This window comes from Kogia breviceps, chromosome 3, assembly GCF_026419965.1.
Source record: "Kogia breviceps isolate mKogBre1 chromosome 3, mKogBre1 haplotype 1, whole genome shotgun sequence".
Lineage (NCBI taxonomy): Eukaryota > Metazoa > Chordata > Mammalia > Artiodactyla > Physeteridae > Kogia > Kogia breviceps.
Window position 1 is genome coordinate 176,065,377 of NC_081312.1, and position 23,836 is coordinate 176,089,212.

Genomic DNA, 23,836 nt, shown 5'->3' on the forward strand with positions numbered 1-23,836 from the left:
GATCCCTCCCTCCTGAGGGTCGCAAGGGACACCCCGGTGGCATGAGAAAGTATTCCCATCATACTGGTGATATGATGATCTGTCTGGGTGTAGAATTTCCTGGGTGCAAACTGATCTATTTTAATTTTATGAACCTCCGTAGTTGTCCTTTTTTATAAAGTGGTTTCCCAAAATGTACAGGATAAAACTCAAAATGCTTTGCATAAACCCCTTGGGCATAAGGTCCCTTCCTATATCCCAGCATCATCTCCTTCCCTTCTCATGGGCTGTCAGCTCATGTCATGATAACTTTCTTGCAGTCGGCAAAAGATATTTTGTTCATATTATTTCCTCTCTCTGAAATGATATCCACCCCATTGTCTATCTGGCTAAATGTAACCAGTTCTAGAAATTCAGCTCCTTGGAGCCTGTCTGCACCTTCTTCCTTCTCTCCTGGACCTGGCAGTGTCCTGTCCTATTGCTTTTCTCTGAGCCTTTTTATATCTAATCACTGAGACTGAGAACTATGAGTTATTGAAGAAGTTTATAGAAAAGACTAAGATTTTGTGGCCACTAATGAACTCTTCTTGTAAATACAGCACACCTATTTCTAAACCTGTTCATATCATTCAGATGAATTGATGTAGAAAACATCTGTGAAACAACAATAGTTTTAAAATATAATAACTTACTAAAATAAATCACTAGTATAAATATCCCAATTGCTGTATTCTTTAGTACATATTCCTGAAAAAGGGGGCCTTATAGTTAGTTCATGAAATATATGATGGGCCAAAATCTCAACAGAGGAGTGAGGTAGAAATTTAAGTAATCAAATAGTTTTAAAATAGATTCTTCTTAGCAATCTCAAAATTTTGCTTCTGAAACTATTCATCTAATTAAGAACTAACATTCTAGGGAATTCCCTGGCAGTCCAGTGGTTAGGACTTGGCACTTTCACTGCCATGGCCCGGGTTCAATCCCTGGTCGGGGAACTAAGATCCCACAAGCCTCAAGGTGTGGCCAAAAAAACCCCCAAAACAAAAAAAAAGAACAAAAAACCCTAACATTCTAGTTCTAGTTCCACAGATGGAGTATCGGTAAAACACCAATAAGTTTCCCATCTCCTGAGACACAGCAGGGAAAAACAAGAATGGTCTTTGATAAGGTAGGGCGTTCATTAAGCATTAGAGTTTCTTACCATTTCTGATGGTAAGAGGGTAAGTGTCCACTGTCACCTGAGAGGGAGGATAGATTTATTTCTGAAATGCCTAAGTTTCTAAGCAGCTAGACTCTTCTCCACTGGTTAGAGCAGGAGAACACTGGCATTGGCAGTCTCAACAATAGTGGAGTGGGCTGGCTGTGCATCCTGTCACCTCAGATTGTTCCGATAGGTAGGGACCATGAACTCTGGATACACCCATGGTTCTGTCAAGCCTAACAGGTCATCCCGGATGTGGGCTGCCCAGACACGTTACCTGTTATTCTTTTCTTTCTTTTTGCTTTAATTTTCCACTTAAAAATTATCATTAAATGGGTAATATAATCACGTTACACAAAAGGTATCAAATGTTATACCATGAAGAATAAGTCTCCTTCCCATGCTTGCTTTCTAGCCAGCCAGTTCTCCCCCCAGATTCGAAAACTGTTATCCTCTGCTTGTGTGTCTTCTAGAGTTTTTGCTCCACAAATGGTAGCATAATATTCACACTGCAATGCACCTTGCTCTTTTACTTAATATCTTTTTGAAATTATTTCAAATCAATACATATATTTCATTCTCTAACAACTGCATATTATTCCATCAGTAAATGAATTTCATTCCCTAGCAATTGCAAATGCTAGAATGAATATTCTCTCTTTCGGCTTTTATGAGGTATAATTGACAAATAAAATTGTAATATAACATTAAAAGTGTACAATGTGATGATTTGATATATGTATATATTACAAAAGGATTCCCACTGAGTTAACTAACATCACTTCTCATATTTACCTTTTTATTTTCTTTTGCTGAGAATGCTCAAGTTCTACTCTCTTAGCAGAGTTCAATTGTACAATACAGTGTTATCAACTGTAGTTGCCATGTTACACATTAGATCCTCAGACTTATTCATCTTATAGCTGAAAGTCTGTACCTTTTTATCAACCTATCCCTATTTCCCTCACCTCCCAGCCCCTGGCAACCACTTTTCTACTGTCTATGAGTTTGATTTTTCAAAAATTATTCCACATATAAGTGACCATACAGTGTTTGTCTTTCTCTGTGTAGCTTATTTCACTTAGCATAATGCCCTCCAGGTTCATTCATGATGTGGCAAATGGAAGGATTACCTTTTTTTTTTTTTTTCTGGCCATGCCACGGGGCTTGTGGGAATCTTAGTTCCCCGACCAGGGATTGAACCTGGGCCCTGCAGTGAAAGTGCTGACTCCTAACCACTGAACCGCCAGGGAATTCCCTCCTTCTTTTTTAAGTTTTTTTTTGTGTGTGTGCTAGGCGGGCCTCTCACTGTTGTGGCCTCTCCTGTTGCAGAGCACAGGCTCCGGACGCGCAGGCTCAGCGGCCATGGCTCACGGGCCCAGCCACTCCGCGGCACGCGGGATCCTCCCGGACCGGGGCACGAACCCGCGTCCCCTGCATCGGCAGGCGGACTCCCAACCACTGCGCCACCAGGGAAGCCCCCTCCTTCTTTTTTTAAGGTTGAATAATTTTCCATTGTACAGATACCAAATCTTCTTTACCCATTTCTCCATCGATGGATGCTTAGGTTGTTTCCATATATTGGCTATTGTGAATAATGCTGCAGTGAATATGGGAGTGCAGATAGCTCTTTGAGATAATGATTTCCTTTGCATATATACCCAGGAGTGGGATTGATAGATTATACGTTAGTTCTATTTTAAATTTCTTGAGGAACCTCCATACTGTTTTCCACAGTAGCTGTACCAGTTTACATTCCCATCAAGTGTCCAAAGGCTCCCATTTCTCCACATCCTCACCAGCATTTGTTAGCTCTTACTTTATTGATAATAGACATCCAAACAGGTATAAGGTGATATCTCATTTTGGTTTAGATTTGCATTTCCCTGATTTTTAATGATTTTGAGCACCTTTCCATGTACGTACTAACCATTTGTATGTCTTCTTTGGAAAAATGTCTACTCAGGTATTTTGCTCATTTTTAAATTGAGGGTTTTTTTGCTATTGGGTTGTATGAACTCCTGAAATATTTTGAATATTAATCCCTTAATGGATATGTGGTTTAAAAATATTTTCTCCCATTCCATAGGTTGTCTTTTCATTTGTTGATGGTTTCCTTTGTCGTACAGAAGCTTTCTGGTTTGATATAGTCTCACTTGTTTATTTTTGCTTTCGTTGCCTTTGCTTTTGGAGCCAAATCCAAAGAATTATTGCCAAGACCAACATCAAGGAACTTATCACCTAGGTTTTCTTCTGGGAGTTTCAGGTCATACATTCAAGTCTTTAGTTCATTTTGACTCAATTTTTGTGTATGGTGTATAGTATATCCAGTTTTCCTAACACCATTTGTTGAAGAGACTATTCTTTCCTCATCGTATATTTTGCCACCTTTGTCAGAAATTAATTGACCATATATGCATATGTTTATTTTTGGACTCTCCATTCTGTTTCATTGATCTATTTCTGTTTTTATGCCAATACCATACTGGTTTGATTACTCTAACTTTGTAATATAGCTTGAAATCAGGAAGTGTGATGCCTTTAGCGTTGTTCTTTTTTTTTTTTTTTTTTTTTTTTTGTGGTACGCGGGCCTCTCACTGTTGTGGCCTCTCCCATTGCGGAGCACAGGCTCCGGATGCACAGGCTCAGCGGCCATGGCTAACGGGCCCAGCTGCTCCACGGTATGTGGGATCTTCCCGGACCGGGGCACGAACCCGTGTCCCCAGCATCGGCAGGCGGATTCTCAACCACTGCGCCACCAGGGAAGCCCTAGCGTTGTTCTTTTTTCTCAAGGTTGCTTTGGCTATTTGGGGCCTTTTGTGGTTCATAAGAATTTTAGAATTATTTTTTTCTATTTATGTAGAAAACACCATTGGAATTTTGATTGGGTTTGCACTGAATCCATAGATCACTTTGAGCAGTGTGGACACTTTAACAATACTAATTTTTCCAATTCATGAAATGTCTTTCCATTTATTTGTGTCTTCTTCAATTTCTTTCATTTGTGGTTTATAGTTTTCAGTGTACAGAGCTTTCACCTCCTTGGTTAAATTTATTCCTAAGTATTTAATTCTTTTTGATGCTATAGTAAATGGAATTTTTCTTAATTTCTCTTTCTAATTGTTCATTGTCAATGTATAGAAACACAACTGATTTTTGTATATTGATTTTGTATCCTGCAACTTTACTGAATTTGTTCTAAGAGTTTTTTAGTGGAATCTTTAGAGTTTTCTACATATAATATCACATCATCTGCAAATAGAGACAGTTTTACTTTTTCCTTTCTGATTTGGATACTTTTTATTTCTTTTTCCTTCTTTTTCTTTTCTTTCTTTTTAAAAAAATTCCTAATTGCTCTGTCTACTAATGTACAACAATGCTCTATAAAGTAGCTTTGGCCATCAAATAGTTTTCTCAGTAGTCATAATACTAGCAAATCCACATTCATAATTAAATATTTGCATCAGTTACATACCTTCCCCAAACACTAGAAGCTTTACTTGAGACATAGGGCAAGATTGTCATCTAGTGTTTTTAAGGCCGAAGAAACATATGGCAACTGATTATTTTAGCAGATATGCATCATTTCTTTGACTTTGGCCCTTAATATGAGTTTTATCTTGATTGAAGCCAACTGTAGAACCATCTTAGAACCTTCAAATCATAAACTGCAGTACTCAGAACTAGTGGATAATAGAACTTCCTGTCTGAGCTGCTACTGTCCACTCTGGTGAATCAACGGAAAAAACTTTTCTGTAGTTACACAATAGAAATTGCAAATATTTCTAATCACCAAAACTGTAATATTCTTTAAAAAAATTCTTTTGAATAAATATATAGCATACTAACTTTCTATTTGAATTAGTTTTCAGGTGCTGTAATTAGTATTGCCAAGCTTAGAATGACAGTTTTTGACTTGGATTATGTTCATTAAGATGCTAAAAAATGTGATGAACATAATCCAAAATTGCAAGGTTCACGTGAAATATAATGTGTACAGTGAACATTAATAGGTTCAAAGAAAAAAGTCACTAGTGTTTAATTATTGTTAGAATTTAATGCTAAATAGTAAGACCAGTAGAGTAACATTGGTTTATGCTTACTTTCTCAAATAGTATCCTGTGACTGCAATGAAAACAAACTCCTTAGTAAGTGGAATATACATAGAACTACATTTTCTGCAGAGGTAGGAATGTGTTTATAAGAGATAGAGACTAAATTTGAAGTGAAGAACTCATCTTATTTTGAATAGAGGAAAACAAAATCTCTCTATTTTGGCATTGTTTTCTTTTTGGACTTTATTTGAATATATTAAGTCTAATTTAATATGAAAAATTAGATTAATGTGATAGAGAAAATTATTTGTATTTAAGAGTTTGTTTTGTTATTTAGTTTTTGTGTGAACTTGGTCTGTCTTCCATTAAATAAAGATTTCAGAATATTTTATCTCTCTTTAACTTTTTGATTCTTACAAAGGGGTCATATTTAAAATAAGCCCTACACCTTGAAATAACTGTTCAGAGAATTATTATTATTTTTTTTTAACATCATTATTGGAATATAACTGCTTTACAATGCTGCTAGTTTCTGCTGTATCACAAAGCAAATCAGCTATATGAATACATATATCCCCATATCCCCTCCCTCTTGCATCTCCCTCCCACCCTCTCTATCCCACCCCTCTACGTGGTCACAAAGCACAGAGCTGATCTCCCTGTGCTATGCGGCTGCTTCCCACTAGCTATTTTACATTTGGTAGTGTATATATGCCCATTCCAGTCTCTCCCTTCGTCCCAGCATACCCCTCCCCCTCCCCGTGTCCTCAAGTCCATTCTCTGTCTGCGTCTTTATTCCTGTCCTGCCCCTAGGTTCTCCAGAACCTTTTTTTTTTTTTTTTTTTTTAGATTCCATATATATGTGTTAGCATACAGTATTTGTCTTTCTCTTTGACTTACTTCACTCTCTATGACTGACTCTAGGTCCATCCACCTCACTACAAATAACTCAATTTCATTTCTTTTTATGGCTGAGTAATGTTCCATTGTATATATGTACCACATCTTTTTTATCCATTCATCTGTTGATGGACACTTAGGTTGTTTCCATGTTCCAGCTACTGTAAATAGTGCTGCAACGAACATTGGGGTGCATGTGTCTTCTTGAATTATGGTTTTCTCAGGGTATATGCCCAGTGGTGGGATTGCTGGGTCGTATGTTAGTTCTACTTTTAGTTTTTTAAGGAACCTCCAAACTTTTCTCCATAGGGGCTGTATCAATTTACATTCCCACCAACAGTGCAAGAGGGTTCCCTTTTCTCCACACCCTCTCCAGCATTTATTGTTTGTAGATTTTTTGATGATGCCCATTCTAATTGGTGTGAGGTGATACCTCATTGTAGTTTTTTTTTTTTTTTTTTTTTTTTTTTTTTGCGGTATGCGGGCCTCTCACTGTTGTGGCCTCTCCCGTTGCGGAGCACAGGCTCCGGACGCGCAGGCCTAGCGGCCATGGCTCACGGGCTTAGTTGCTCCGCGGCATGTGGGATCTTCCCGGACCAGGGCACGAACCCGTGTCTCCTGCATCGGCAGGCGGATTCTCAACCACTGCGCCACCAGGGAAGCCCTCTCATTGTAGTTTTGATATGCAGTTCTCTAATGATTAATGATGTGGAGCATTCTTTCATGTGTTTGCTGGCAATCTGTATATCTTCTTTGGAGAAATGTCTATTCTTTTTTTTTTTTTTTTTTTTGATATTGAGCTTCATGAACTGCTTGTAAATCCTTGCTGGGGAGTAATTTTGGTTGTAGGTTTTCCCCTTTCATCACTTTAAATATGTCCTGCCACACTCTTCTGGCTTGCAGAGTTTCTGCTGAAAGATCAGCTGTTAACTTTATGGGGATTCCCTTGTATATTATTTGTTGCTTTTCCCTTGCTGCTTTTAATATTTTTTCTTTGTATTGAATTTTTGATAGTTTGATTAATATGTGTCTTGGCATGTTTCTCCTTGGATTTATCCTTTATGGGACTCTCCGCACTTCCTGGACTTGATTGACTATTTCCTTTCCCATATTAGGGAAGTTTTCAACTATAATCTCTTCAAATATTTTCTCAGTCCCTTTCTTTTTCTCTTCTTCTTCTGGGACCCCTATAATTTGAATGTTGGTGCATTCAATGTTGTCCCAGAGGTCTCTGAGACTGTCCTCAATTCTTTTCATTCTTTTTTCTTTATTCTGCTCTGCAGTAGTTATTTCCACTATTTTATCTTCCAGGTCACTTATCCTTTCTTCTGCCTCAGTTATTCTGCTACTGATTCCTTCTAGAGAATTTTAAATTTCATTTATTGTGTTGTTCATCATTGTTTGTTTGCTCTTTAATTCTAGGTCCTTGTTAAACGTTTCTTGTATTTTCTCCATTCTATTTCCAAGATTTTGGATCATCTTTACTATCATTACTCTGAATTCTTTTTCACGTAGACTGCCTATTTCCTCTTCATTTGTTTGGTCTGGTGGGTTTTTACCTAGCTCCTTCATCTGCTGTGTATTTCTCTGTCTTCTCATTTTGCTTAACTTACGGTGTTTGGGGTCTCCTTTTCACAGGCTGCAGGTTTGTAGTTCCCATTGTTTTTGGTGTCTGCCCCCAGTGGCAAAGATTGGTTCAGTGGGTTGTGTAGGCTTCCTGCTGGAGGGGACTGGTGCCTGTGTGCTCATGGATGAGGTTGGATCTTGTCTTTCTGGTGGGCAGGACCGCATCCGGTGGTGTGTTTTGGGTCGTCTGTGAACTTATTATGATTTTAGGCAGCCTCTGTGCTAATGGGTGGGGTTGTGTTCCTGTCTTACTAGTTGTTTGGCATGGGGGGTCCAGCCCTGGGGCTTGCTGGTCATTGAGTGGAGCTGGGTCTTAGTGTTGAGATGGAGATCTCTGGGAGAGCCCTCATTGATTGTTATTACAAGGGGCTGGGAGGTCTCTGGTGGACCAACATCCTGAACTTGGCTCTCCCACCTCAGAGGCTCAGGCCTGACACCTGGCCTGAGCACCAAGACTCTGTCAGCCACACAGCTCAGAAGAAAAGGGAGAAAGGAACAAAAAAAGAAAGAAAGATAAGATAAATAAAATAAAGTTATTAAAATAAAATTTTTAATTATTAAAATTTTTTTAAAAGTAGAGAGCAACCAAACCAATAAACAAATCCACCAATGATAACAAGAGCTAAAAACTATACTAAAAAAAAAAAACAGACAGACAGAACCCTAGGACAAATGGTAAAAGCAAACCTATACAGACAAAGAAGCATACACATACACACTCAGAAAAAGAGAAAAAGGAAAAATAAAATATATGTATATATATATTTTTAAAAAGGAAGAGAGAAACCAAATCAATAAAGAAATCTACCAGTGATAATCAGCTCTAAATACTAAACTAAGGTAAACATACAAATCAGAATCTAGTCAGTCACATAGCAAACTCCAAGTAAGTCTACAGTTGCTCCCAAAGTCCACCACCTCAATTTTGGGATGATTCGTTGTCTATTCAGGTATTCTACAGGCTCAGGGTATATCAAGTTGATTGTGGAGATTTAATCTGCTGCTCCTGAGGCTGCTGGGAGAGACTTCTCTTTCTCTTTCTTGTTGGCACAGGTCCTGGGGTTCAGCTTTGGATTTGGCCCCGCCTCTGCATGTAGGTCACCCTCTGGCACCTGTCCTTCACCCAGATGGGAGGGGGTTAAAGGAGCAGCTGAATAGGGGAGGGAGGGGTACGGAATGCGGGGTGAGCCTGCGGCGGCAGAGGCCAGCATGACATTGCAACAGCCTGAGGCGCGCCGTGCGTTCTCCCAGGGAAGTTGTCCCTGGATCACGGGACCCTGGCAGTGGCGGGCTGCACAGGCTCCTTGGAGGGGAGGGGTGGATAGTGACCTGTGCTGGCAAACAGGCTTCTTGGTGGCTGTAGTGGCAGCCTTAGCATTTCATGCCTGTCTCTGCTGTCCACGCCGACAGCCGCGACTCATGCCCGTCTCTGGAGCTGGTTTACGCGTTGCTCTGAATCCCCTCTCCTCGCGCACCCTGAAACAATGGTCTCTTGCCTCTTAGGCAGGCCCAGACTTTTTCCCAGACTCCCTCCTGGCTAGCTGTGGCGCACTAGCCCCCTTCAGCCTGTCTTCATGCAGCCAACTCCAGTCCTCTCCCTGGGGTCTGACCTCTGAAGCCCGAGCCTCAGCTCCCAGCCCCCACCCGCCCCGGCGGGTGAGCAGACAAGCCTCTCAGGCTGGTGAGTGCTGGTCGGCACCGATCCTCTGTGCGGGCATCTCTCCACTTTGCCCTCTGCACCCCTGTTGCTGCGCTCTCCTCCGTGGCTCCAAAGTTTCCCCCCGTCCATCCCCCGTCCCCACCAGCAAAGGGCTTCTTAGTGTGTGGAAACTTTTCCTCCTTCACAGATCCCTCCAAAGGTGCAGGTCCCATCCGTATTCTTTTGTCTCTGTTTTTCCTTTTTTCTTTTGCCCTACCCAGGTACGTGGGGGAGTTTCTTGCCTTTTGGGAAGTCTGAGGTCTTCTGCCAGTGTTCAGTAGGTGTTCTGTAGGAGTTGTTCCACATGCAGATGTATTTTTGATGTATTTGTGGGGAGGAAGGTGATCTCCATGTCTTACTCCTCTGCCATCTTGAAGGTCCTCCCCCAGAGAATTATTAACTCCTTCAAGATGCCCTAAGTTTGAGGTCTAGTCAAAATTAAAGATACACTTTAGGTGACTCTGACCTCTTGTGATTTAAAATTTTCATCAATTTACATAATTTCACTTATTAATATCATAGATTATACTCTACTTGAAGCTAAAAATTGTTTCTTTAGATAGTTAATAATTAAGATATTTCACTGGTAGATATATCTATCCATTATAATTTCAAAAATACAAACAGTGGGGATCTTTCCCCTCTACTTATTCAAATAATAACTATAGTGGATTATTATGCACCTTCTTTTGCTTATTTTTCTGTTGTACAAGTACTTGGATCAAACTTTAATAATTTTAAGTATTTCCATTTATTTATTTATTTATTTTATAAATTTATTTATTTTATTTTTGGCTGCGTTGGGTCTTCGTTCCTGCATGCAGGCCTTCTGTAGTTGCAGCGAGCAGGGGCTACTCTTTGTTGTGGTGCACAGGCTTCTCATTGCAGTGGCTTCTCTTGTTGAGGAGCAAGGGCTCTAGAGCGCAGGCTCAGCAGTTGTGGCGCATGGGCTTAGTTGCTCTGCGAACTGTGGGATCATCCCAGAACAGGGATCAAACCCGTGTCCCCTGCACTGGCAGGCGGATTCTTGACTGCCGCGCCACCAGGGAAGTCCTCCATTTATTTTATTTTTAACATCTTTATTGGAGTATAATTGCTTTACAATGGTGTGTTAGTTTCTGCTTTATAACAAAGTGAATCAGTTATACATACACATATGTTCCTATATCTCTTCCCTCTTGCATCACCCTCCCTCCCACCCTCCCTATCCCACCCCTCTAGGTGGTCACAAAGCACCAAGCTGATCTCCTTGTGCTATGCGGCTGCTTCCCACTAGCTATCTGTTCTACATTTGGTAGTCCATGCCACTCTCTCACTTTGTCACAGCTTACCCTCCCCCCCCCCATATCCTCAAATCCATACTCTAGTAGGTCTGTGTCTTTATTCCTGTCTTGCCCCTAGGTTCTTTCTTTTTTTTTTTCTTAGATTCCATATATATGTGTTAGCATACAGTATTTGTTTTTCTCTTTCTGACTTACTTCACTCTGTATGACAGACTGTAGGTCCATCAACCTCACTACAAATAACTCAATTTCGTTTCTTTTTATGGCTGAGTAATATTCTATTGTATATATGTGCCATATCTTCTTTATCCATTCATCTGTTGATGGACACTTAGGTTGCTTCCATGTCCTGGCTATTGTAAATAGAGCTGCAATGAACATTTTGGTACATGACTCTTTTTGAATTATGGTTTTCTCAGGGTATATGCCCAGTAGTGGGATTGCTGGGTCGTATGGTAGTTCTATTTTTAATTTTTTAAGGAACCTCCATACTGTTCTCCATAGTGGCTGTATCAATTTACATTCCCACCAGCAGTGCAAGAGGGTTCCCTTTTCTCCACACCCTCTCCAGCATTTATTGTTTGTAGATTTTTTGCTCCATTTATTTTTTAAACTTGTTTTACTTGGCATTTCTTAAAATAAGTGATGGAAAATATAACAACTTTGAAATGAAAGTCTGATGATTCTGTCCAAAATTAAACACAAAACTCCAATAGTCTGTGGAAATTAAACTTACTATACCTGAAATGATGCTGCTTTGGAACCAGATCCATGCAGGGTGGCCCACCCCTTCAAATAAGGAGGGCCTTCCAAATTCAGGCTCAAGAACCCTCCTTGGGTCAAGGTTATAGTCACTGACTGTCATTGGAAAAGCATGAGCTCAGACCTCCTTTTCCTGCAGTAATCATGTATCAGTCATGATCCAGCTGAAATCTCTGGCCCAATTTGGTTAAGAAAGCCAAGGAGGGATCAGACCCAGCAGCCTGGCCTCAATAGTACCATGTGCTATTGTATGACCTTACAACTCACCATAACAGGCCAAAAGGAGAGCTCAGAGAACCCTCTCCTACTAATGCACTTGTTTTTGTGGGAAGTCCCCAAACCACATTATATTCAATATAGTTTATTCTGGTGAGTCTGATCTGGGATGTATTTTATTTTTTTATTTTATTTTATTTTTTTTTTTTTGCGGTATGCGGGCCTCTCACTGTTGTGGCCTCTCCCGTTGCGGAGCACAGGCTCCGGACGCGCAGGCCCAGCGGCCATGGCTCACGGGCCCACCCGCTCCACGGCATGTGGGATCTTCCCGGACCAGGGCACGAACCCGTGTCTCCTGCATCGGCAGGCGGATTCTCAACCACTGCGCCACCAGGGAAGCCCTGGGATGTATTTTAGATCAACCCACTTATTCTCAGTTCAAGGGATCCTTCCTTAAACAGACACAATTGTTCAACTTCCTTTTAGAAACAAGCTAAATGCCAGAAGCCAACTCGGGGAATGTCTTCATGTGCAGGGGTTACTCTGACAGCAGTTCCTACTGTGTATCCACAAGCATAGGTTACACATTCTGTGTAGAGGGCTGGTCAGTGGTGGGGAAGTCATTCTGGGGCATCCTTCACAAAATGAGATGTTATCTCAAATGGATAAGTTGTCTCAGACTTTCTGTAAGTGGGATGCATCCTATTTTTTCCCTTAAACCTCTAACCTGTAACAAACAGGAAGATTATCTCCATAGTGCAAATGATAGAAACTTGAGTTCAGAGTCCAAGAATGTAGAACCTAGACTAAGAACTAAATGACTTCTACATATGGAACCAGTCCACTAAGTTAAGCTGATTTTAAAGGCCTGGAGTCAAGTACATGATGAGTAATGTTTACTTTGTAATTCTATCTTTCAGGCTTTTCAATGATCTTTTGTATGCTGTGGCTGCCTTTAGTGTGAGGAGATCTTATTTTTAGCAGTGGGAGCCTAGTCCTATTACCCTTTTGAATGGCCAGCAGGGCTCCCCACTGTTTCATGACCATTTGCAGAACAGTGTCAATCTCTGGGGCCCATCATTTTTTTCTCCCCTGGTACAACAAGACAAATGCACTGAAATTGTGCCAAGATTTCGCTTCAACCCTAGCATGAGATAAAGAGGATTTACAGGCAAAGAACTCCCTTGAACAGCAGCCAAAAAAGCAGATAACTTTTAAATAACACAATGTGGTGGAAGAAACAGCCTTGTGGCAGTCTACAGTGGAGGAAAATAGCAACTATTTACAGTACATGCTGGCAAACTATCTGTTTAAGCTCTAGAAGAGGTGAAGGGTTACCATACTGTTTATGGGTTTCCTTACATCGCTAACACTGAATTGAATGTTACAAACAGAAGTCTTACATTTTTATTGTTTATCTTTAACCAAGTTCAATTGATTTACAACAATCAACCATTTGACTAAGTCAATTTGAATGGAAATGAATTCAAAGAATACATTAAAAGGAACATATTATGATAAATTACCTAATATTATACAGAGGTACCCCCTTCACTTTAAGCAAATTTAGATTTATAAAGTAGATAAATAATATATAATTGCTTTCTTTTACTGAAGGGCTCTTTTTCTTTTTTTACATAAAATGATTCATCCTCAGATTTCTCTAAATAGTGAACTCTCAATGTTCTTAAAGTATAATTAGATTGCAAAAATTCTTTTCAAAAACATATTTTCTGGAACATATCTATTGAATCAAATGAAGTTTGTTATGCTAAGACTCTCAAGTCATTAACATGGGATAGTTGATGGTGTTGTGAGGTTTAATTAGTTTCCAAAACCACAGTACTTGTGGGTGGAGCATGACAGTGATAATACCTAAAGACACTGATTTTTTGTTGTTGTTGTTTTGGCCATGCAGCTTAGTTCCCTGACCAGGGATCAAACCTACCCTGGAAGTGAAAGCCCAAGTCCTAATTCTCAAGGCAGTATATATTATTATATTTCCTGTGATCTTTCCAATCTTGGATCATGTTCATTAACACACTCAAAATATTAGTTCATACATTTTTTTAAATTAATTAATTAATTTTTTATTTTTGGCTGTGTTGGGTCTTCATTGCTGCACATGGGCTTTCTCTAGTTGCGGTGAGTGGGGGCTTCTCTTGTTGCGGAGCATGGGCTCTAAGTGTGTGAGCTTCAGTAGTTGTGGCACTCGGGCTCAGTAGTTGTGGCTCGCGGGCTCTAGAGCGCAGGCTCAGTAGTTGTGGCACAAGGGCTTAGTTGCTCCGCGGCATGTGGGATCTTCCTGGACCAGGGCTCAAACCCGTGTTCCCTGCACTGGCAGGCAGATTCTTAACCACTGAGCCACCAGGTAAGTCCTAGTTCATACATTTTTTAAGCCAACAAACCAACCTTCCAATTTTCAAAGTAAGAATTATCTATACCTACACTTACAGCCAAAATTTCAATTCTTCTTTTAGCTCAGAAACTCTTGAGAACATTTTTCATTGGTCATTCTCTTTGGTATGAACTGGCAGAGTGTTTTTTTAATCTTAATTTTTGCATAAAGCTGTAAACAGGTATGACTACAGTGGCTTGGATTCACCATTTTGAGACTATCATTTAATGTAGAATATGGATCCATGGAAAATCTTTACACCAACATTTCTCTGTAATTAAAACATTGAGTTCTTTCACTGATAGGATTTTGGGAACAAACTATAGATGTAAACCCTTTAACCTACAATTAAACCATCAATACATATGTTTAAGCAGTATTCCTAATACATCTTATTTGTTTTAAAATATTCATTAGCACTTTAAATATTTTACCTTAAGGTCTTTGTTTTGGTGCCTCTTTGCAGAATAAATAATGTCTTTTTTGAAGCATTACTCTTCAGGTTATGTAACTAGATCTATTAACTCGTCACACTTCATAATGTCTGTGGATTCATCAATCATTTGATTTAATTATCTTCTAGATTAGTGTTATCTTTATGGTACCTCACATGCCATAAATGTATCTACTTATGGTGCTATTTAAAAATGACATCTTTTCCTTGCCTTTTCCTTGCTGGTCCCAAACATAGACAATTTTCACAGAGGCTGTTAAACGGAACGATTCTGCAATTGTGCATGTGTGACTTGGCTTTAGCTATGAAATTGAGCTTAATTTCATAAAGGTATAGCTATTTTCATAAAAGAAATTCATTTTTTATTTTGAGCTTGCAGATGCTTTAAGAAGTTTAAATCTTTCTCTCTTCAAGGTCTAAGTTGTGTAGAGTGGAGCTGGCCTGATTCGTTAGGCACTATTGCTTCACTTGATAACTTCTCCATGACAGCAACAACCAAAAAACAGGCTGAGGAGGAAAAGAATTAATGAAGAAGGTAAATGCTAATTGGAGAAAATCCTCCTTATTCTGCATGAAAGTGACTTAAACTTCCTGATTCCTTGGCTTTCTCGTTTGGCCACTTCTGCAGTATTTTTCCCAAGCTTTATTGAGATATAATTGACATACGACATTGTATAAGGTGAAAGTGTACACTATGATGATTTGATACATGTAGGTATTATAAAATGATTACCACAATAAGGTTAGTTGATATATCCTTCACCTCATATAGTTAACATTTTGTTGCTGTTGTTGTTATGACGAGACTATTAAGGCTCCATTCTTATAGCAACTTTCAAGTATACAATACAGTATTGTTAACTATAATCACCATGCTATACTTTACATCCCTGGAATTTATTCATCTTATAATTGAAAGCTTATATCTTTTTTTTTTTTTTTTTTTTTTTTTTGCGGTATGCGGGCCTTTCACTGTTGTGGCCTCTCCCATTGCAGAGCACAGGCTCCGGACGCGCAGGCTCAGCGGCCATGGCTCACAGGCCCAGCCGCTCTGCGGCATGTGGGATCCTCCCGGACCGGGGCACGAACCCGTGTCCCCTGCATCGGCAGGCGGACTCTCAACCACTGCGCCACCAGGGAAGCCCGAAAGCTTATATCTTTTGATCAACATCTTCCCATTTTCCCAGACCCCTCAGCCCCTGGCAACATCATTCTGTTCTGTTTCTATGAGTTCGATGCTTTTAGGTCCACATATAAAGTGAGATTATATTGTATTTGTCTTGCCTCTGTCTGACTCATTTCACTGAGCGTAATGCCCTCAGAGTCCCTCCATGTTGGCATAAATAGCAGGAGTCCCTTCTTTTTTATGGCTGAATAATCTTCCATCGTACATAGATACACACTTTCTTTATCCATTCATCTGTCCGTGGACACAAGTTGTTTTCACTTCGTAGTTATTGTGAATTATGCTCTGCAGTATTGTTTTGAAAGTCATCTCTGAAATATCAGCCTAGAACCTGTTTCTCCATCCTTTGCAACAATGCTATAAATCTCTAATTCCCTGCTAACTAGAATAGATTTTGTTGTCTGCAATGGGACTTCAAATGACACAGTAATTGAAACGAGAAGTGATTATTGATCTTAGAAGTTCTAAGATGTAAATCTGGGACTGGCTCTTTGACCTGATTGAATTTGAAAACTGAAGATTTGCTTACTTTGAGAGGATGCCTTACTGGGAGTCACTTGTGGTCTCCTAAAAAGAAGTACCTATTGAAGAGTTCTGACAGAATAAGTGACTACTGCCATAGCACAGTGTGGTGGACAGAAGGGTTACAAGGGATGTGGGGAGGGTGAACTACTTCTAATTATATTTAGTCGTTCTGAGAAAGAAAATGACAGTTTTAAGATCCCAGTAGAAGCCATGGCTAGAGAACCAGAGAGTGCCTATGACTGCCACACAATGATAGCTTATCTGTTATCACCACAGTCTGGATCTGTAGATATCTGGTTTATAATGTGTGCTGAATTCAGAGCTTCACCAGGCTTCTGAGAAGGCCTAGAAGGAATGACCAACCTAGTAGCAATGAGCAACGCTAGTGTTTAGATTATGGTCTCTAAATTTCATTTTCCACTGTAATGAACCAGGTCCAAAAATATTTCCAAATTATATATATGATAAATGACCTGTATCCAGAATGTACAGCAACTTCTTGCAACTCAGTAATAAGACAAACAGCCCAATTAAAAGTAGGAAAAGTATTTGAACAGATGCTTCACAAAAGATGCAGAAATGGTTAACAAGTACAGAGAATCAGCTCATCATGATTAGTCATGAAGGAAATGCAAATTAAAACCAGAAGGAGATAGCACTACATACCCAATAGGAAGACTAAAATTAAAAGGCCTGACAATATCAAGTGTTGTAGGGCATATAAAGCAAATGGATGTCTGACTCATTGCTGATGGGAATGCAAATATAGTATAGTTCCTTTGGAAAACAGTTTGGCAAGTTCTCATAACATCAAACATACACATGGCATAAGATCCAGAAATTACACTCTTGGGTATTTTTCCAAGGAAGGAGAAACATATGTTCACAAAAAAAACCTGTGTATAACTGTTTAGAGCAGATTTATTTATAACAGTCCAAAACTGCAAAGAACCCAAATGTCCATCAACCAGTGAATGGATGTTGTACATCCATGGAGTGCAACGCTACTCAGCAATAGAGAGAAACAAACTCTTGATACATGCAACACCACGGACAAGTCTCAAAAGTATTTGCAAAGAAGTCAGACTGAAAAGGTAGTGTATTGTGTGGTTCCATATATAAGATGTTCATAAAAATGCAAAATTAAAGGGAGAGAAAATGGATTGATAAGTTGTTCCCATGGAAATGGGATGGAGAGAGAGATTTGACTTCAAAGGGGCACGAAGGAAATTGAGATGATGGAAATGTTCTATGACTTAATTGTGGTAGTGGTCACACAACTGTAAACATTTGCCAAAACTCATCCAACTGTATAAATAGGACCTCAAAAAAAATAGACATGTGCAGTAAAGACTAAGTCTGTGGGGAAAAACAGAATCAAAACAGCAGTTTTAATTATTTCATGAAAACCCTTTACAATTTGTTATAACACTGTATTTTCAGGATGGGCTGGTATGATGTGTTGGTTCAGAACATGACTGACAGTCAAGCTGACCTCAGCTCAACTCCTGGCTCTGCCATTTATTGATAGAGTGACCTATGTCAATTACTTCATTTGTACCTCACAGGGTTATGGTGGGGGTTTAATGCTGCATTTTAACCATTTCATAATTGCCTGGCTCATAAGTATTCAATAAATATGAGTTATTTGAAGAATATTCAGAAACAGCCAAGGTGGGGAGACACACACATTACAAACGAATTACAATATCATGTGAAAATAGCAGAAACAGAGCAGGTGTAAGGTACAAAATGAGAAATGTTTATTATGTTTGGAGAATTAAGACTTTCTGGAGGAAATCATGACTAAAATAAATTTTGAAAGAGAGGTAAGTTTCAGGTTGATTATGAGAGTTAAGGGCATAAAATGTCATGGTGTCCTTGAAGAATTATGAGCAGTTTGCTATTTTTTATTTTTGAGTGATTAGAGAAGCTATTGCAGTAGGGAGGAGTCAGCCAGAACGAGGTCTTGAATGCAAATTTAGGAATCTTATTGCATCTCATCATGTATGTGGTGGAGTGACTGGGGACCAGCGAGGAGAGAGACAAATTACAAAGATTACCTGGGTCATCCTGGAGAAGACGGACTGAAGCCAGGAGAAAGTTAAAGGATGGGAGACATGTCAGAAGGCTTGTTTGATGAAATCAAGCAAAGGATGGTGACACTCTGTACCCAGGCTATGGGAATGGAAAAGTGAGAATAAATTCAAGAGACTTTTAAGGGAATACAAATAACTGCATACATACGAAGGAGAATAAGTCTAGAATGACTGTCAGACTTCATGCTTGGGTATCTAGGTGAGTGGTGGTACCCCTTGATAAATAGCAAATGTTTATATTAGGAAAATAATGAGTTTAGGTGGTAAACACCTGTAGACATCCAGGTGGAGCTTTCCATAAAAAGAAGGATACATGATATAAAATATAGGTAACCAACAAGGACCTACTGTATAGCACAGGGAAATATACTCAGTATTTTGTAATAACCTATAAGGGAAAAGAATCTGATAAAGAATACATATATATGTATGTATGTATGTGTATATATATATATATAATATATATGAATCTCTTTGCTGTACACCTGAAACTAACACAACATTGTAAATCAACTATACTTCAATTTAAAAAAAAAGAAGGCTATATGAGCCTATAGCACAGTACTGGAGTCTGGTGGGGAGCAATATATATGGCATTTGAAGTCACAAAAATAAGTAAAATCACCCGGAAAAAGCTATAATATAACAAGAGAACCAGGAACAGATCCTTGGGAAATATCAACATTTAAGGCTGTACAGAAAGGACCTTAAATAATGCTTATGAAATTAGGAGGATCAAGGAAACCCAGGAAGGTGTTTCAAGTATGAGGTATCATCAAGAGTGTTATTTGCAGCAGCGATGTCAAAAAAGATGAAGTCTAAGTAACAGACAATGGATTTGGGTAGTTTTAGTGGTAGGACCAAACCAGATTACTATGGTTTGAAGAGTGAATGTAGGTTAAAACTGTGGAAGTATCAAATGCAAGCTACTCTGGGGGAAATTCATGGTCAAGAAGAGAAAGAGAAAAACAGAATGATAGCTAGAAGGAGCTACAGGTTCAAAGGAGGCTTTTTGTGTGTCGTTTTTTGTATGAGGCAAACGAGAGACTTCACGGTATGCATCTACCGAAGGGAAGAGACAGAGAGGCTGAAGATACAGGAGTGTATTATTCAAGGTCCAATCAGGAGACAGAAATCACATGTTATTTGACATTACAAAATCTAAAATAAAGAATTGTTAATATGTATAACGCTGTTTATCAGGTAATTGAAAAGGTAAGAAGAAGACATAAAAGGATAGGAAAGAAGCAATTGTAAGAAGCATCTAACACTCTTAGGACTGGGAGGCCAATGGAGACAGGTAGCAGATGGAGTTCAAAAAGCCTGATGGACGCAACCTAAGTGTCCATCAACAGATGAATGGATAAAGAAGATGTGGCACATATATACAATGGAATATTACTCAGCCATAAAAAGAAATGAAACTGAGTTATTTGTAGTGAGGTAGATAGACCTAGAGACTGTCATACAGAGTGAAGTAAGTCAGAAGGAGAAGAACAAATATCATATGCTAACACATATATATGGAATCTAAGAAAAAAAATGCCATGAAGAGACTAGGGGTAAGACGGGAATAAAGACACAGACCTACTAGAGCATGGCCTTGAGGATATGGGGAGCAGGGAAGGGTGAGCTGTGACAAAGTGAGAGAGCCGCATGGACACATATACACTACCAATCGTAAAACAGATAGCTAGTGGGAAGCAGCCGCATAGCACAGGGAGATCAGCTCGGTGCTTTGTGACCACCTAGAGGGGTGGGATAGGGGGGTGGGAAGGAGGGAGATGCAAGAGGGAGGAGATATGGGAACATATGTGTATGTATAGCTGATTCACTTTGTTGTAGAGCAGAAGCTAACACACCATTGTAAAGCAATTATACTCCAATAAAGATGTAAAAACAAACAAACAAACAAAAAAACACTTAAAAAAAAAGCCTGAGGGGAATTCAGGAGAGGGAGAGATTTTTTGCTAAGATCAATCAAAGAGTATTTTATGAAGACGGCATTTGAGCTGGGCTTCATTATGCAGAAATGAAAGAATATTCCAGGAGTTGTGCAAGTTGCCCATGACCTGGCAAATGGTAGATGCTTAATAAATATTTGTTGAATAGATGAAATGATGAAGGAATAGAGTGAGCAAAAATCTGAAGGAGAAAAGCATGGAAACATTTGAAGAACAGGCTAACGAGCTTAGACTTTATTTTAGGAAGCCGCTCAAGTCTGAGTAGGGGAGTGACATGACTAGAGCAATAATTTCCGGAAGGCTGATCTGTGGGACCAAGAAAGCACTGGAAAGAGAAACCGAAACCATCACTTAGAAGGCAAAAAATGATGACCTGGATTGGGGTGACAGTAAAGATTTAAGAGACGGAATAGACAGGGGACAAAAAGTGGAGGGCGGATCGATTTAAGTGCTGATTGGAGTTGGGGGTGGAGGGGGAAGAAGGGAAACTGAAGTTCTAGGCTATTGGGAGGAACGGCAGAAAGAGGAAACAGGTGTAAGAGGAGGAGGTTCTGAAGGGACATGATACGTTCTGTGGGGACACACCGGACACCCTCGTGCATGGAAAGTTAGCAATGCAGGTCGGCAGCTCGGCGGAGTCCGGGCAGAAGGCGGCGATTTGGAAGTCACCTCACAGAGACTCTGGCCGAGGCCTGTCGCTGGGAGAACGCTTCCGCACCTCAGAGTATGTGAATCCATAGCCAGTCCTCTGGCCAGCTGATGAGGCGGCCCTGCCTCCCGATTTACACTTGTCTCTAGGGCTGGCCCTCAACACCTGGAAGGAGAGGATTCCCAGTGTCTATCCTGCCCCGAAGCCCGGGACTCAGGTATAGAGGGCGCACACGGTCCCTCGGGTACCTACCTCTCTACTCGCGAAGGGAAAGGAGTGCTTCGGTAAGCCGAGCGCGCGCGCGCGCGCGCGCGCTTCCACTGCCGCGGCGCACGCGGGCGCGGATTGCGCAGGCGCGGCCCGCTGTCGCCTAGCAACCAGGCACAACAGTGGACTAGAGACGCGAGCTGGCTGCAGCTGGTGCAGTTGGCCGGGTCTGAGAAGCCGCTGCCCGGCGGGATCTCCCTGCAGGTAAAGGCGGGAGGGCGGCAGCACCGCTACCCCTGCGGTTTGAAGAGAGGCCCAGGGTAGAGGCCCCAGCAACCTCTGGGGAAGGAGACAGTGTCCCGCGTGTGGGGGGCATCTGGGGCAACTGAGGAAACACCTTGTAACGACCTCTGGGTCCCTGCCTTACGCCCGCAGTGCTAGACTGTGGTCCCCGTGGATTTCATAAGCGTGCCGGCCGCCTCCTATTTAACAAATAGGTGACAAAACTGAGGCCCAGAGTGAGGACCTGAGGGTCTAAGATTCCGTTACTTGACTCTGAGCAACTCAAAAAGTGGGTCCCCAATTGCTCTAGCCCTTCTCCTCAAAATAAATCTCGTTAGAAAATGTTTAAGATCGCATAGCCTGAAAGTTCACAAAGAAGATCAATAAATTCGTGAAAAAATGTGACTCCTTTCCAATAACCAAGAAGATGCATATTCAGAGCAGATTTGTTTTCATGTCCAATGCCGTGAAGTTCATACCTTTTCACCCAGTTATTTTACTACTAGGGATTTCTCCTAAAGAAACAGTTGCAGATGTGGATGAAAATTTTATTGTCTAAGGATGTTCATTTGCAGCCTTGTCCATAATTCCAGAAAATTGGAAACAAATGCTCAGCAACAGGGGACTGGCTAGATGGTGGATTTTAAAATATTATTTTAAATGACATGCTGATCCACTAACGATGATTGAAGCAATAAATGGAGAATGAGATTTCATGAACTTGTCCATTAGTTTAAGAATTTAGTAAGAAAATGGTCCCAGGAAGGGAAGTTGAGAATAGCAGATAGAAATCCAGGTAAGATGGTAAAATCAGTATAGAAAATACACAAAAATGAGCCATATCCAAATAGTGCTGATCTCCCTGAACTTATTTCTGAGTGATTTTTTTTAAAATTCCATATTCCCTTCCTTGTTTTCCAAATTCTCTGTAATGAAATGTTATAGCTTCATAAGTGAACAGTAGACACAGAATTATACACTTAAAAATGGTTAAAATGGTAAATTTCATGTGACGTATATTTTAGCACAATAAAAAAAATCAATGGGCAGGTGGTAAAATAGTCAAGAAAAACAGGTTTAGCTTGCTTCAAAAAGTCAAAGAGATTTATTTTCTTAATTTGACGTCTCTGTAGCCCTAAAGGAAAATGAGTCTTTAAAAGAATAAAATAAGGTAATTTAGTTGTATCACGTTGATTTTAAGTGAAATGTTTAACTTACAAATTTTTAAAAAAACCTTAGGGTCATCTCTGGGGTTCACTGCCCCTGGACTATGTCAGCTGTGTATTTTCTCCCCTATTAACTGTTATATACAATATGGTAATAAAAAAAAACAAACGAAATGCTTCCTACTTCACCATATTGCCGAGGACCAGTTCTCTGTAATCCTGTATGTTTAGGCTATTCCAGCCTCTGTATTTTTCAGTGTGCAATTACTCAAAACCACTATCCTGAAATGGGAAAAATAAGTTCCTGAGTGAAAATCAGATGACTTCAAGTAACTTTCTACGGGTGTAACTTACTTGCTTCTTGAATGTTATTCATAAGGAATTATTTTGTAAAGCAAAGGCTGCTATATCTTAGAATTGGTTATAAAGAGCTGTGAGATCTCTTTTTCCTAGAGAAATCATAGGTCAGATTTTCATCTGTCCAGAATAGTGTGTGTGTCTGCCTGAAACATTATAGGCACAAAGTCTGGGATCTGTGTGCTTTTCAAGTATCTGAGAGAGAAAGATATTTGGGATCTGAAAAAAAGCAATTTGGTCTAAAATATGAAAAGAAAATTCAAAAATTAATATTAAAATTACATTTGAAAACAATTTTCTTATTTTGCAAGAATTTCCAGGTGTACAAACCGATGAGTCATTTCAAATGCAGAATTTCAAATCTTTTTTATGATGAAAATTATATTTAACAGGGGATGTGGGTGTATTTTAATGTTTTAACATATTAGGTATAGCATGAGGTAGGGCACAGCATAAGCTTGCCCAGGACCTCAAGGATCTTGAAATTTATGTAACCTGTAATAGATGTCTTTCAGAAGTCACTATGAGTTTCTATGAACATGTGGCTTTTTAACTTATGTGATCAATTCTTGGAGTTGCTGTTGTTCCTTGGCAAGCCATCTGAACTAACCCTGACATTGTAGATTCTCTCCAAAGATTTCCTGCCTCCCCAAATTTTCTTGAGACTATAGTAATTTCCTTGAGACTAGAATATACCATCTGAGATTGTCCTAATACCAAACATAACCCCACAAACTCTCATTGGAGAAAACATGAAAGATTTCTAGGGTGATTTTAACAGTTACTAGCATCTTGGAAAGTTCTCTGTACCTAGGTGGAGTTAGTAAC

General features: G+C 39.9%; 1 protein-coding gene across 1 annotated transcript in view; it reads left to right on the forward strand.

The window, feature by feature from the left end:
* The first annotated feature begins 21,393 nt into the window (after positions 1 to 21,393).
* ARMC3 (armadillo repeat containing 3) overlaps positions 21,394 to 23,836 on the forward strand; it is a 95,864-nt gene continuing 93,421 nt past the window's right edge. Inside the window, exon 1 of the mRNA XM_059057858.2 lies at positions 21,394 to 21,467. The gene's annotated coding sequence lies outside the window, so the exon portion shown is untranslated. The remainder of the gene's footprint in view (positions 21,468 to 23,836) is intronic.